The 16470-nt window shown below is 37.2% G+C and overlaps 1 protein-coding gene across 15 annotated transcripts in view; it reads left to right on the top strand.

Annotated features, from left to right (window-relative positions):
- Positions 1 to 16470, top strand: part of wdp (windpipe) — a 166429-nt gene that overhangs the window by 114972 nt on the left and 34987 nt on the right. For all 15 annotated transcript variants that reach the window (XM_067776662.1, XM_067776660.1, XM_067776670.1 and 12 more), the window contains exon 4: positions 6209 to 6223. The gene's annotated coding sequence lies outside the window, so the exon portion shown is untranslated. The remainder of the gene's footprint in view (positions 1 to 6208; positions 6224 to 16470) is intronic.

Below are 16470 nucleotides of genomic sequence, written 5' to 3'. Positions count from 1 at the left end.
GTCACCCCTGGTCCACCTTAATGGCGATATCTCGAAAAGGCGTCCAACGATAGACCTAAGGCCCACTCCCTCTTAAAATGCTCAGTAACACCTTTCATTTCATACCCATATCGTACAAACAAATTCTAGAGTCAGCCCTGGTCCACCTTTATGGCGATATCCCTAAATGGCGTCCATCCATAGAACTATGGCCTACTCTCTCTTAAAATACTCTTTAATACCTTCCATTTGATACACATGTCATACAAACACATTCCAGGGTTACCATAGGTTCATTTTCCTACATGGTGATTTTCCTTATTTTGTCTCCATAGCTCTCAACTGAGTATGTAATGTTCGGTTACAACCGGACTTAGCCTTCCTTACTTGTTTTTATACTCAGTTGAGCAGAGCTCACAGAGTATATTAACTTTGATTGGATAACGGTTGGTTGTACAGGTATAAAGGAATCGAGATAGATATAGACTTCCATATATCAAAATCATCAGGATCGAAAAAAAATTTGATTGAGTCATGTCCATCCATCCGTCCGTCCGTCCCTCCGTCCGTCTGTCCGTTAACACGATAACTTGAGTAAATTTTGAGGTATCATGATGAAATTTGGTATGTAGGTTCCTGAGCACTTATCTCAGATCGCTATTTAAAATGAACAATATCGGACTATAACCACGCCCACTGTTTCGATATCGAAAATTTCGAAAAACCGAAAAAGTGCGATAATTCATTACCAAAGACGGATAAAGCGATGACACTTGGTAGGTGAGTGGAACTGATGACGCAGAATAGAAAATTAGAAAAATTTTGGACAATGGGCGTGGTACCGCTCACTTTTAAAAGAAGGTAATTTAAAATTTTGCAAACTGTAATTTGGCAGTCGTTGAAGATATCATGATGAAATTTGGCAGGAACGTTACTCCTATTACTATATATATGCTTAATAAAAATTACCAAAATCGGTGAACGACCACGCCTACTTTAAAAAAAATTTTTTTTTAAGTCAAATTTTAACAAAAATTTAATATCTTTACAGTATATAAGCAAATTATGTCAACATTCAACTCCCGTAATGATATGGTGCAACAAAATGCAAAAATAAAAGAAAATTTCAAAATGGGCTTGACTCCGCCCTTTTTCCTTTAATTTGTCTAGGATACTTTTAATGCCATATGTCGAACAAAAATTTACCAATCCTTGTGAAATTTGGTAGGGGCTTAGGTTCTGGGACAATAACTTATTTCTGTGAAAAAGGACGAAATCGGTTGAAGCCACGCCCAGTTTTTATACACAGTCGACGGTCTGTCCTTCCGCTCGGCCGTTAACACGATAACTTGAGTAAAAATCGATATATCTTTACTAAACTCAGTTCACGTAGTTACCTGAACACACTTTGTATTGGTATAAAAAATGGCCGAAATCCGACTATGACCACGCCCCCTTTTTTGATATCGAAAATTACGAAAAACGAAAAAAATGCCACAATTATATACCAAATACGGAAAAAGGGATGAAACGTGGTATTTTGAATTGGTTTATTGACGCAAAATATAAATTTAGAAAAAACTTTGTAAAATGGGTGTGACACCTACCATATTAAGTAGAATGAAATGAAAAAGTTCTTGGCAGGAATACTGTTCGTGGTATTATATATATAAATAAATTAGCGGTATACAACATATGATGTTCTCGGTCACCCTGGTCCACATTTTGGTCGACATCTGGAAAACGCCTTCACATATACAACTGCCACCACTCCCTTTTAAAAGCCTCATTAATACCTTTAATTTGATACCCGTATCGTACAAACATATCTAGAGTCACCCCTGGTCCACTTTTATGGCGATATATCGAAAAGGCGTCCACCTATATAACTAAGCCCCACGCCCTTTTAAAATACTCATTAAAACCATTCATTTGATACCCATAATGTACAAACACATTCTAGAGTCACTCCTGGTCCACCTTTATGGCGATATCTCGAAAAGGCGTCCGTCCACCTATAGAACTAAGCCCCACGTCCTTTTAAAATACTCATTAACAACTATCGTTTGATACCCTATATTGTACAACCGCATTCTAGAGTCACCCCTGGTCCACCTTTATGCCGATATCTCGAAAAGGCGACCACCTATACAACTACCACCACTCCCTTTTAAAACCCTCATTAATACCTTTAATTTGATACCCATATCGTACAAACACATCCCAGGATTACCCTCAGTTCATTTTCCTACATGGTTATTTTCCCTTATGTTGTCACCATAGCTCTCAACTGAGTATGTAATGTTCGGTTACACCCGAACTTAACCTTCCATACTTGTATTTTTTTTTTTTTTGCATTTGAAAAAAGTTTGCCACTTCATTAAGTAGTCTTTATAGAATGGGCAAAAAATCGTATTTTAATTTTGGATTTCATGCAATTTTATAACGGCCCATCAATAGCGTGTGTATATTTGGTATAATTAGTATATACCTTTAGATAACATCATCAAAAGCAATAGAAGTAAAATCAAAACAAAACATCGATCCAAATACTCAATACCAAATCTAAGTTGTCATTGGTTTTTTTTTTCTGCCAGTGATGTTGAGGCTACGTTAAAAGCGAGCGCAACAAGAGGAGTGTGTGAACGCTACCGCGAGTTAAAAAGGGAAGCGAGACGCCATTTCGGGAAGAAAAAAGCAGAGGCAGAAAGGCGTCGGTGCGAGGAGCTTGAGCTGCTAGCCACCAGGAATAACGCCCGAAAATTTTACCAAAAAATTCGGCGACAAACGGAAGGTTTTAAGACCGGAGCAAACTCCTGTAAGAACGAAAACGGCGACCTTGTAACTGATTTCCAGAGAGCACTTAGATTATGGAGGGAACTCTCCCAAATGGAGACAACGATTTACCGCACAGAGATGATGATCGGGTTCGCAATCGATGATGATGGAATAAATGCCCCCCACATGATTATGACGAAGTTAGAATAGCAATAACCAGATTGAAAAACAACAAGGCCGCGGGCGCTGATGGATTGCCTGCGGAGCTATTCAAATACGGCGGCGAGGAGTTGGTAAGGCGCATGTATCAGCTTCTTCGCGAAAAAAGGGCGGACGAGTGCATGCCCGACGATTGGAATCTAAGTGTTCTTTGCCCAGTCCACAAGAATGGGGATACTGCAAACTGCACCAACTATCGCGGAATCAGCCTTCTCAATATCGCATATAAGGTACTGTCAAGTGCATTGTGTGAAAGATTGAAGCCCACCGTGAATCACCTGATTGGACCTTGCGGCTTCAGACCTGATAAATCTACCATCGACCAGATTTTCACAATGCGTCAAATCTTGAAAAAAACCTGCAAAAAAGAATCGACACGCGTCACCTCTTCGTCGATTTTAAAGCCACCTTCAACAGCACGAAAAGGAGCTGCCTATGTGCCGAATTTGGTTTCCCCGCAAAACTTATACGGCTGTGCAAAATGACGTTGAGCAACACCATCAGCTCAGTCAGAATTGGGAAGGACCTCTCCGAGCCGTTCGAAACTAAACGAGGTTTCAGACAGGGTGACCCCCTATCGTGCGATTTCTTTAATTTGATGCAGGAGAAAGTTATACTAGCTACAGATCTTAACGTCCACTCTTGGCAAACGAAAACCATACTCTACAAGTCACTCGTCGTACCCGTCCTGCTATATGGGACAAAAGCATGGACCATGACAACAGTAGATGGAGCGGCTCTGGGAGTGTTCGAGAGAAAGGTTCTTCGAAGGATTTATGGACCTCTACGTGTTGGCGATGGCGAGTACCGAAGAAGATTTAACGATGAGATGTACGAGCTATACGCAGGCATCAACATAGTCCAGCGAATTAAAACGCAGCAGTTGCGCTGGCTAGGCCATGTTATGCGAATGAAAGATGACGCTCCGGCCAAGAAAGTGTTTCTATCGGAACCCGCCTATGGAAGCAGAGGTAGAGGGCTGCCGCCACTCCGTTGGAAGGACAAGGTGGAAAACGATTTAAACTCCATTGGTGTGACCAATTGGCGCCGGTTGGCAGAGAGAAGGAGCGACTGGCGCGCCTTGTTGGACGGCCATAACCGTTGAAACGGTTAAGTGCCAATTAAGTAAGTAAGATGTTGAAGAAATTGTACGTTTATATTCATATGACATTACCAGTAGCTGCTGCACTCTGCCGACAAAGATGATGATAAACAAGCAACCTTGACTAACCGTCAACCCAGCAGAAAATCGTAGAATGAATACAAAAACACCACCGCTTGCTCGTATGTCAGATAAACGGTTAGGCAGTTTACAAGAGTGTGGTATTCGTTTGTAAAGCTTTAAGTGTCTGTTGTAAAATCAAAGAAGATCAAGACTTGGTCCACCTGCTTTCCGAATAGTCTCTTCTTCTTCTGGCAAAATCGTGTGTTGATGGCAATACTTTACAAAATATGCTATTCTACAATATACATAGGCAGTTACTGTAACCATATTTTTGGAGCGTAGTAAAATGGTATACCCTACAGGAACAAGGAATGGTATTTTGATCACGTTACTAACATGCAACTGTACTCAATACGTGAAAAGAATGTTTCCTCTAAGTTGAGGGAGACAGTTTGTGTTTTAAAAACGAAACATTGAGCCAACTTGTAAATAAAATATAAATAGTAGCTTCGGGCAGGAGGAGATATAGGTCGAGCGAGTTTCTTTTACAATTTTTTGGTTGGTTGGACTTTTGCTGAGAGGCTTTAAATGGCAAAAATAAACCTGGAGTGTGTGGTAAGCTACTGCTTTACTTTTCTAAATTATTTTGATTTTAATTTATTTAATAATTTGGGAAAAATTTAAACAATACGACATCAGGACGGACAAGGCGACAGCTGTTTCGATCATTCCTTGTAAATCTCTTCAAATACTTTTATACCAGGAGAGGGATTTGAACCCGCACTCCTACAATGGTTGAAGTGTTACAAACGCATTCGCCCACGTTATGCCTTAGTTGTTGTAAACTGTATCCCAATTGCCTTCCTTGCATATTATATTCTTTGTACAGTACATACTTTGTACGTAATCATGTGCTAAAGTTATGCTTTTTGTTTGTGGCGGTTTCAAAGAATCTGGTATTTTTGCCACTGTTCTATTCATTTGTTTGCTGCGTTTGTAACACTTCAACCATCGTAGGAGTATGGGTTCAAATACCACTCCCGGGAGAAAAGGATTTGTAGAGATTTCCAAGGTATAATCGAAACAACTGTCGCCTTGTCCGTTCTGATGTCACGTCGTTTAAATATTTCCCAAATTATTAAATAAATTATAAATTAAAAATTGCTTCAAATAAATGTTTTCATACATTTAAAATCAATGAGGGCAATTCCCACTTAATTCATACAAATATTTTGATTTTATTTTTCCCAAAACTTTTTAGGCATACACTTCCCATTGAGAAGATAATCTCGTTTTTATTAAAGGCAAAGTGATCACTGAGAAGTGTCAATATGGAAATGGTATAATGCGTAACTCCCACATAACCGTATGGTTAGATAAAGGGGTTCAATTATTCCCATGAAGAACTTCATATCAGAATTTGTTTAAAGTCCCATTTATTGCTCAAGTCTTTCGCGGCGAATAATATTTGTAAGAGATGCTCATGTAAATAGTCAAGATCGGGACAATATACCTTGCCTTCTTAAACAGCTCTATTCCCATAGTTATGTATATACAGACCTGCTAAGTTATTCTTTTGTCTTGCTAGACTATTTGTAGTTAAGTTAGTATAACAATATATATTTATTTTCAAAGTTCCCCAAAAACTTCTTAGCAACTTTTGTCATCATAAAATGCTTAAAGTTCTTCTGTAAGTAGAGTAAAGGTTTGGTGAATTTGCCCATGTGACCTGCTGTCTTCGGACATATTATGTTAGTTAGAAATGCCCCGACTGAATAGCATCAAGGCTATAACATGAGCGCATACTAAGCGACAATAAGTGCCAAGTAGAGTTACTAAGAGGCGTCAAGTTATCCTTAAAAAAATGTTTTACTTCACTTGTTTTTGAAAACTCAGCGGGAGGTGGGGCGCTCCTTTTCTTTCTTTTGCTACCAAAAACTAAAACTAAAACACCACACTACGACGTATCTAATGATGTAAGCTTCATAAATATACTTCAGTTCATATAATTTGCTAATTGTTTGGTTTTATAAATTACTTATATTCGATTTTTTTCTTTCTTTACAGAAACTTATACCAAAGGTATGTAAAAAGCTCCGCATATGTGAACATATAACATTATATAGATAAGAATGTAGCTAATAAACATAATGTTTTACGGAAGTTTGGTTTAAAATTGCTCCGTTCTTATACGCATGCCAGCTTCCCAAAGGGTAGACTTTAGCGATCTGAACGTATGCCGAAAAGTGAATCAAATTGCTGAAAAAGGAGTCCATGTATCTATTATTTCAACATTATTTCAACTCGTCATAAAATTTGGTATATAGGTTCTACAACACTAAAAAATAATTGATCTTTGCCCGACGGTATGAGGTAATATTGTTTGGTTATTAAAAAAAAAAAAATAATTAAACAAACCTTATAGAAATAATTATGCTGCAAGTGTATTTACTGACCACTAAAAGAAAAAGAACAAAAAAATTCACTTCGGCTTGTATTAAAACCGTTGAGAGAACACCAGAAAACGAGCAAAAGTTTGAGCATTAATCTCAAACTTTTTTTTACTACACAAATGATCGGTTAAAAAAAAAAAGAAAATTGCGTTTAACTTGGTTTCAATTTTAAACCAGATTATGCCCGAAAAATAACAATTCAGCTTTCCGTAGCCAAGGATCAAGTCGATGTGCTCTGGGTCAGAGTCCTGCGCTCTATGCGCTGGGCTATCATATCTATATAACAATACATATATATCATATTATATTTAGTTTAATACACCGCTTTGTTGGTATTGAATTAACAGAGATTCAGTAAAATAGGAGGCGCTATTGTTAATTAAACTGAAGTTTTCGTCAAGATAATTTCAGCAGAAAAAGTGTTGGTCTCAAGTGAACAATAATCTGTAAACACGACAAATCCTCTACCAATCTAACTATTTTTCTGGTAGAAGAACTGACCCCTGAAAACCATTTGCTAGATTGCATATACCATTAATCTGATCCACCATTTCAGAGCTAATGTGATTTAAAAAATGAGTTTCGATCACGGGTCGTAACACGTAATGCGGGCCCTGATTTCGTTGTCCATTTCATCAGCCAACAACTATCGATATTATGCAAATGGCGCTTAAGGGGGTCACTAATTTTTTCTTATGACTATTGTGCCACCAAAATCTGTGTCATATTAACAGCCATTACTTTTTTATGTTGATGGAAATCTGCTGCTTCAGCAGTATTCTTTTGGTATTCTTAGGGCGACACTAATAATTGTTAGTTAAAAGAGCAGAGATTAGCGGCCGCCATGGTGTGATGGAAGCGTGCTCCGCAGGACCTGGGTTCACGCCCTAGGCAAAGCAGCATCAAAATTTTCGAAATCTTTTTTAAATTACAAGAAAAGTTTCAAAGCAGGGTCGTCCCTCGGCAGTGTTTGTCAAGCATTCCGAGTGTATTTCTTCCATTGAAAGCTCTCAGTGAAAACTGATCAGCCTTGCCCATACGGAGAAAAAATTAAAAGGAGCACGACGCAAATTGGAAGATAAGTTTGGCTTAAATCTCTTCGGAGGTGGATCGGGCCTTTTAGGTGATGTGTACCAATAATTTTTTTGATTTTTTAATTATCCGAGGCTTGTTGGTATATTTCATTGGAGTATGGTTTTACGTGGTGGGTCCCAAGTCCAGCACACTACCCGCTCAGCGGGGGTAAAAATATTACTTGCACGTTTATATACCAAGCCAGTTGCTCCAAGACAGACGCCCGCTTGCAACCGCAGCTAGAGGTGTTCAGACGCTGCCGATGGGATTTCCTCTGCTAGCCCTTAACCGATTATATCAGAGTGGCCTAGCCGTTTAGACGGTTAAGCGCCAACTAAGTAAGTAAGTACCAATAATTTTTTCTCGGGATTTTTCCAAGATTTGGCGCATAGTAAATATCTGGTCGATGCTATGTTTATCAGGTCTGAAGGCGCACTGATAAGGTCCAATCAGCCTATTCACGTTGGGCTTCAATCTTTCGCACAACACGCTTGACAGAACATTATAAGCGATACCAAGAAGGCTGATTCCGTGATAGTAGCCGCAGGATCCCCCCCTTTTGCACTTTCCAATCTTCAGTCATAAACTCATCGGACCATATTTTGTAGAGAAGCTGCGCCGTACTTGAATAGCTCCACAGGTAATCCAACAGCGTCCGCGGGCTTGTTGTTTTGTAATCTGGTTATTGCTTTTCTGACATCGCCATAATTGCGTGGGAGACAATAATTCCATCACCAACGATTGCAGGATCGGGTTCATCATCCCTGAGCGGTACATCGTTGTCTCCATTTTCTCCATTTAGGTGAGCAGAGAAGTGTTCCTTCCATAATCTAAGTACTCTCCGAACATCGGTTTCAAGGTCGCAGCTTGCGTTCTTACAGGAGTAAAGAGATAGGTATTAACCCTCATATAAATTGATAGATTTATATTTTCAAATCTCATTTCAGTTTCTTAACTATGCTATTTTTTTTTGATATTTTAATTCATTATCAATAAATTTAAAACAAATTAAAAATTAATTTTTATATTTAATGCCTGTCGGCAATTATTTTTGTGCAAATGTGTATAAATTTCTGTACTAAAAAGTGTTTTATATTCAACGTGGGGGAACAGATTTTTTTTGTCTACTTTATGACGTGATTAAATGGCTAGCGATTAAATATTTTATTGGTTTTGCTATTTTTTCACAGACTTTGTTTTATTGGCGCCATTTGAAATAATAAAGGTTAGAGTTTGTTTTGGTGAAGAGTGAAACTTGATTCAGAATATTTGTCGCTATTTAAATTGTTGATAAATTAATTTTTGTGCTAATAGTGCGAAGACAATAAACCGAAAAACGGAACGGATTTATTGATGATTGATTATAATAGCCATAACTGTGCGCTATTTATAGTATATTGGAAGAACTTTTGATGCAAATAGATCGGCCGCTGGAAGTGGTTGACCATACATTCTACTTATAGTTTTCACGACGGTCTGCTTTATATCACATTTAGGGTTTTATCTGGTGAATTGTGAAAAAAAATTAAGGTCACCACAAGCTTGTGGTATGTTATCCGTGCCTGGTGATAGATAAGATCTTAACAAGATGCAAATTTTTACGGAGATGAAAATAGAATCAACACGGGATGACCGCAAGTACTTCGTCCTCATTTACCGCAAAAGCCACTTTTTCGCATCTTTATCCAATTCAGAGAAGACGGAATTGACGACGCGATTGCTAAGGCCAATCTTGTCTATATAATCAGAATACGCGGGCAATGGTGAAACAAATCGCACTAAAGGGATACACTTGACCTGAATTCTCGCTTGGTTTTGGATTGCGCGGAAAGGTCCTCTCCTGCCCTTATGGAACTGGTGGTGCTGCTCATTGTCATTTGGCACAACTTAATAAGTTTGCAGGGAACTTAAGTTTAGACATAGCAGTGTCCAAGCAATTCCTTTCATGGTATCAAAAGCTGCTTTGAAGTCTACAAAAAGATAGGATGGTGCGTGCTGATTCTCATATCGTTAGTCTTCCAGAGGTCCAACCAGTTCGTTGCGTAGTACGCTAGAGGGAACTCCTGCAGCAAACTAGTTTCGAACTACCGCAGAACTATCGCGTTAAGAGAAGAGAAAGTAGCAGTTCTAATTCTGCCCCACAGTGCTTTCAGCTGACACTTTTAACATTCTGATGTCCTACGAAATGACAACTGTCCCACTCCGCAAGTCAGACACCAGGTCGCCATTATCATTATCGTAGCAGGTGTGAGAGCTGAGTGGAGTAGTCAGCTGTCTTCTTCGCGAGCAACTTTCTAGCGGCGTATGCCACGCCTTTATGCAGCATGGTTGCATAGACAAGGTTTTTTTTCAAGAAGATGCGATATTTATAATCGCACTAGTTATGTTTGCGTGCTCAGAATGAGAGATGATCTGCTGGTCTTATACAACGCTCTCAGTGAGCAGATGTGAGAGTCGAGTGGAGTAATAAGCCGTATGTTTCCTAAGCAGCTTTTCTACAACAAACAGCTTAATTTTAGACCATTATTGACGGTATTGCATCCGATAGGAACTGCTGCAGCTGTATATATATTAAATTTACTAATAAACAAGTAAGGAAGGCTAAGTTCGGGTATAATCCAACATTACATATTCAGCTGCCAAATTACAGCTTGCAAGACTTTTAAATTACCTTCTTTTAAAAGTGGCCGGTGCCACGCCCATTGTCCAAAAATTTCTATTCTGCGTCATAAGGTCAACCCACCTACCAAGTTTCATAGCGTTCTCTGTCTCTGGTAATGAATTATCGCACTTTTTCGGGTTTTCGAAATTTTCGATATCGAAAAAGTGGGCGTGGTTATAGTTTGATTTCGTTCTTTTTAAATATCGATCTGAGATGAGTGTCCAGGAACATACATACCAAATTTCATTTAGATACCTCAAAATTTACTCAAGTGATCGTGTTTACAGACAGAGGGACGGACGGACTTGGATAAATGTATTTCTTTTTTCGCCCAGATCATTTTGATATATAGAAGTCTATATCCATCTCGATTAGTTTATGCCGTTACGGGGTAACGTTATGCGAACAAAATTAATATACTCTGTGAGCTCTGCTCAGCTGAGTATAAAAATACGCCCCTTTTCAAATGGAGTTAATTATTGTGAGCACGGAACTTCTCTGCCGTCCATAGCAAAACGGCAGTGAAGTGAACTTACTGCCTTTTAGAAACTTTAACGCCAATAAATTTCTGCGATCACAATTTGCTCAATTACTAAACAAATAAACAACGTTTATAATTTGATTTTTACTTGAAAAATCTTAAACTTCTCAAATAAATTTTAAACAACGTGACATCAGGACGGACAAGGCGACAGCTGTTTCGATTCTACCTTGTAAATCTCTTCAAAGCCTTTTCTCCCGCGAAAACCGCCGTACCAAGCATAGCTTTAACACATAATTGCATACGAAGTATGCAATGTGTAAAAGATTAAAATATGCAAAAAAGAAGGCAATTGGGAAAAACTTTACAACAGGCATGACGTAGCTGAATGCGTTTATAACCATTTCAACTATCGTAGGAGCGCGAGTTCGACTCCCACTCCCGGGAGAAAAGGCTTTGAAGAGATTTACAAGGTATAATCGAAACAGCTGTCACCTTGTCCGTCCTGATGTCACGTTGTTTAAAATTTTTCCCAAATTATTAAACAAATTATAAAATTAAAAAAATTGCTTCAAATAAATGTTTTCATACATTTAAAAAAGCAATATGGGCAATCCCCGATTATTAAAAATCATACTTCTCAAATAAAAATAATATTTTCTCCGATTTCACTTTTCCATTTTACTGCCTTTTTGCTATGGACAGCAGTGCTGAATATTTTTTTTTTTGGCATTTGTGTTGTTATCAAAATCGTTCAAGCTTTTCAACAAATATTGACAAGATAATATTAAATAACTTACAAATATTAGCATAACTCAAGATCAATAGTTCTCTACATCATCGACTTATTTGCAACGAAATTATGGAAAATTTTTTGAATCACTTTTGAATGTAATTATATTATACCAATTTGTTAATCAAATATTATCATTCACACACATATTTGTTTACAAGCCTATCTACAAGATATAAATAAGTGTATTAGAGATTTTAGTTCCGGGACACATGTCTTTTTTGCAATTTTTTAAATTACATATTTGACCAAACACAAAAATTTCCAAATTTCAAGACATTAGCAATATTACTTTTTTACAGTATAATTAGAAATAGTTGTTGTACGTATGTGAATTTTGTACTTATACATATTGTTATATAACTTGATTCCCATCTGTTACTCTCTCGATTACTTAAATATTTAGTTGCATTTAATCTATGCAAGTTCCTACGTCAGGCGTAGAATAGCTCAACTTGGTTGATTGCGTATTCAGTATACTACATACATATATAGCAACTGTTCCAAGTTCAAACATATACATACATATGTACATGTTAATATTTATTTAAACAAAAAAATATATGAATATATTGAGTGGAAAAGAAGTGTAAAGTATGTATGAAAAAACAAAACAAGTAAGAGGGGCTAAGTTCGGGTGTAACCGAACATTACATACTCGGCTGCCAAATTATAGCTTGCGAAACTTTTAAATTACCTTCTTTTAAAAGTGGGCGGTACCACGCCCATTTTCAAAAATTTTACTAATTTTATATTCTGCGTCATAAGGGCAATCCACCTGCCAAGTTGCATCGGTTTAATGCATTATCGCACTTTTTCGGTTTTTCGAAATTTTCGATATCGAAAAAGTGTGCGTAGCTATAGTCCGATTTCGTTCATTTTAAATAAGTGAGTGCCCAGGAACTTACATACCAAATTTCATTAAGATACCTCAAAATTTACTCAAGTTATCGTGTTTACGGACAGACGGACGGACGGACGACATGGCTAAATGCATTTCTTTTTTCGCCCAGATCTTTTTGATATATAGAAGTCTATATCTATCTCGATTAGTTTATGCCGTTACGGGGTACCGTTATGCGAACAAAATTAATATACTCTGTGAACTCTGCTCATCTGAGTATAAAAAGGCACGTCTGCGTAGGAAATTAACATGTTTGTAAATTAACTTGATATCTCCAACTTGTTATGAAGAGATTTCTGACGAGATTTTCGAATCTCGATCAATTCAATCGATGTATTGGCTGTTTTGTATAGAGTTTAGGATTTCTTTTGGAGCACAACACCACAAGTAAAAAACACCGAAACCAATGAACACTGCCAATGTAAAGACTAAATAGAATTTCGAGAAGCTCGCGGACTTTACGAGTATTTCGAGATTCAAGAATCTCCCGTGAAGCCGAGTTCTCGTTTTATCGATAAAAAAAAAAAAAAAAACAGAATATAAGGCCCACTTGTAGAACGACAAGTAGCCTTTTTAACCCAGAGTTAACCTGGTATGAGAGGTTAACCTCGAACATTTTTTAAAGCAGCTCTACGCTTAAAATTGGCTTGCCGTTCTGCAAGTGGGTCTTAAGAACAAAATTAAATAAATATGTTTTGAGTGAAGTATTATTGGAAAGGCAATGTAATCAAAAAGTGCAAAAAAAAAGAGTGTATAAATACTGTCAGTATTGTGACTAAATTGAATGTCGAGAAGCTCGCGGGATTTACGACTATTTCGAGATACGAGAATATCGCGCAAACCGAATTTTCGTTTTCTCGGATCTCAAATTCTCGCTTGTGTTCGAAAAGAAATCGTAAGCTCTAACAGAAATAGGTATATAAAAAAACAAATAATTTTGGAGTCTTCGAGAAGTTTCTCGTTGGATTTTTATCGATAACATCCGACACCGACAAGCTATTGTTTTATATCGGTTATCAATTAGTTAACGCCGAGTCCTCATATTCTTATCGGCTTTTACAGTTGTGTCATTGATCTTATATTAAAGTTACATAGTTGAGTTATAAGAAAGAGGTGTTGGTAAATCCATAAGACGCCGATAGCAGAATGGGCGCACTCCAATACGAAATCGATAACCTTTTGATAACAGTTCGGTAGCTTATCAAGTTGGATCGCTATATTGTAAATCGGTAATGAATTCTCGCGTTTTTCAATTTTGCGAAATTTCGATATCGACTTTAAATAAATTGGTTGTTGTGGCCAGCCGAGTCCATTTATTTTCACACGGTGTATATATAATAGCAATTTCTTCTTTTTTTTTTTAATCTGCATATCAAATTTCATAACGTTATCAGCCTTTGGGATTGCACTGTTGGAAGTTTCGAAATTTCGATATCGATTATTTTTAAAAGTCGGCTGGTTCTTAAAAGATTTTCATAAAAAGTATGTGTATTAGCAAGGATAACCTGCATGCCAAATTTTAGCAGGATATCTTCAACAACTTTCTATTTAAGGCGTGAAAAAATGTAAAATTTCTTCTAAATGTGGGCAGTGCCAAAATTTTCCAAATTTCTGTTATTTGTCGTAAAGTCAGCTCATGTATTAAGCTACTTTATCTCTCTTTAGTAAAGACTTACCGCATTTTTAACTTTTCTAAGGCGCGATAACTTCTGAAGAGATTTTAGGCCGAGCTTCTCTTCCAATTTGCGACGTGCTCCTTTTTAATTTTTACTAGAAATTGACCGGACGGGACCTACTTGTTTTATGTCGCTTCCGAACGGCATCTGCAAATCAGATGAGTTTTCACTGAGAGCTTTTCATGGCAGAAATACACTCGGAGTGCTGGCCAAACACTTCCGAGGGGCGACCCCGACTAGAAAAATTGTCTTCTAATTGAAAAACCTTATTTCTAAAATTTTGATGTTGCTTTGCCACGGATGTGAACCCATAGCATTCGGTGTGGTAGGCGGAGCACGCTACGATCCTGGGAGTGATTATAGTTCGATTTTCCCCATTTTCCATACCATTCTCTTCTAGGTCCAGATAAGCCATCATGCCGAATTTCGTAAAACTATCTCACTTTTGGCTCAAGTTATCCCGTTAACGGACAGTGAGACATGCCTCAATCAAAAATGTTTATTTATGTTGATAATGTTGATGTTTGATATCAGGAAGTCTATATATATCTTGGTTCTTTTAAGCCATTACGTTCTAACATTATGCAGTCAAAGTTCTTTACAAGTACCCACTGGATATAAAAGAGCTATGCAAATTGATGCATGATACCTCGGGCTTTAGTTTATAGACAAATGTTGTTATTTCAATACAGTCTAGTATACATATGGATGTACGTAGGTAAATATACATACGATGTCAGAGGCTTGATAGGTAATTGACACTTAATTGAAATGCAAGCATTATTGCTAATACGTACGTTACATAATCACACTTTGTTAGCTTTAAATTCGGAGAAATGTTCTTCAATATTTTGATAATATGTATTGATTAGTATTATTAGAATAATACAATAATAATGTCAGATAGTTTTAAGAAAAATCTAAAAATATAAGTTCGATGAATAGAATACAAATTCAAATGAAAGCGTTGGGCGCGTGAAATTTCTAAAAATGCGACACGTAGCATAACCTTATTAAGGTTCAGTTGGTTTTACTTATGACTATCAACAGAAATTTAGGTGATTGTGATGACTAGTACCTACCTAATTATTTTCTAGCTTTTAGTATTATTATTACTTCATGCTAGTATTGTTTTCAATAAAACCGTTTAACTTAAAAAAATTTTTTTTAATTATTTTATTTTCTAGTTTTTAGCCTTTATTTAATTGCCTATTATTTCTCATTCTATTTAGTTCATTTAGTGACCCATTATTACAAGGACTCTTTCCTGACAATTTGTTACAATCTAAGTCCTCAATACATAATCCTTCCAAGGACTTTACTCGACTCTCCGCGTCACATATGCTTGCCCCTCCTCGAACTCCAAAATAATTTCATGTCACTTCTGCCGGACCGTATGTAATATTTGTTCCAAATACGATCCAAATCGGACATCATAGGTCGCTTTCTATTCATGTATGTATTATGTGTTCCAAATATGGACCAAATCGGACCACAAATACGATTTTTTTGAATATCTCGATCCTTTCGCCACATAGCGACGATTTTTTTCATATGCCGCTTTCTATTCTTGTATGTATTATGTGTTCCAAATATGAGCCAAATCGGACCACAAACACGATTTTCTGAATATCTGGATCCTTGCGCTATCTGGCAGCAATTTTTTTCATGGGTCGCTTTCTATTCATGTACATATGTATTATGTGTTCCAAATATGAACCACAAATACGATTTTTTGACCACAAATACGATTTTTTGAAATATTTCGATCCATGCGCCACCTATCGGAGTTTTTTTCTTACTGTTGCATTGTCATCGGGTTCTGAACTATATTTCAAGTTTCAAGCTTGTAGCTTATCGAGAAGTTACTTAAATTTCAATTACAAAATTCGTTCCGACCGGCCTTCCACCATGTCAAGTCAAGCTAAATAAAATTGTTTAATAACTGCGTTCTCTTGGCGAATGCTAAAAGTTTGTCGCTCCTAGTAGATGGAGCGAGCGCAGGATACGAAAACAGAACGTGCTCAACAGTTTCTTCCTGCAGCTCGCACTTCCTACATCTGCTGTTACTGAAACTATCTCGCCGTGACATCAGCTTCATTTTGAAAGAAATGAACAAAAATCCAAAAGGTTCTGCTCTAAGATCAATCCAAATGTATCCATCCAATTATAATTCAAAGTGTTCTGAACAAGAACAGCTTTCACAGAAGAACGTCACACAACAAGCCTATTATTTCTGAAAAACCCCCAAAAACTTCGCTTGAAAGCACACAGGGAAAAGGGACG

The sequence above is a fragment of the Eurosta solidaginis genome, chromosome 3, assembly GCF_040869045.1.
Source record: "Eurosta solidaginis isolate ZX-2024a chromosome 3, ASM4086904v1, whole genome shotgun sequence".
In the NCBI taxonomy this organism is placed as follows: Eukaryota; Metazoa; Arthropoda; class Insecta; order Diptera; family Tephritidae; genus Eurosta; species Eurosta solidaginis.
This window is presented reverse-complemented; position numbering and strand designations above follow the sequence as displayed.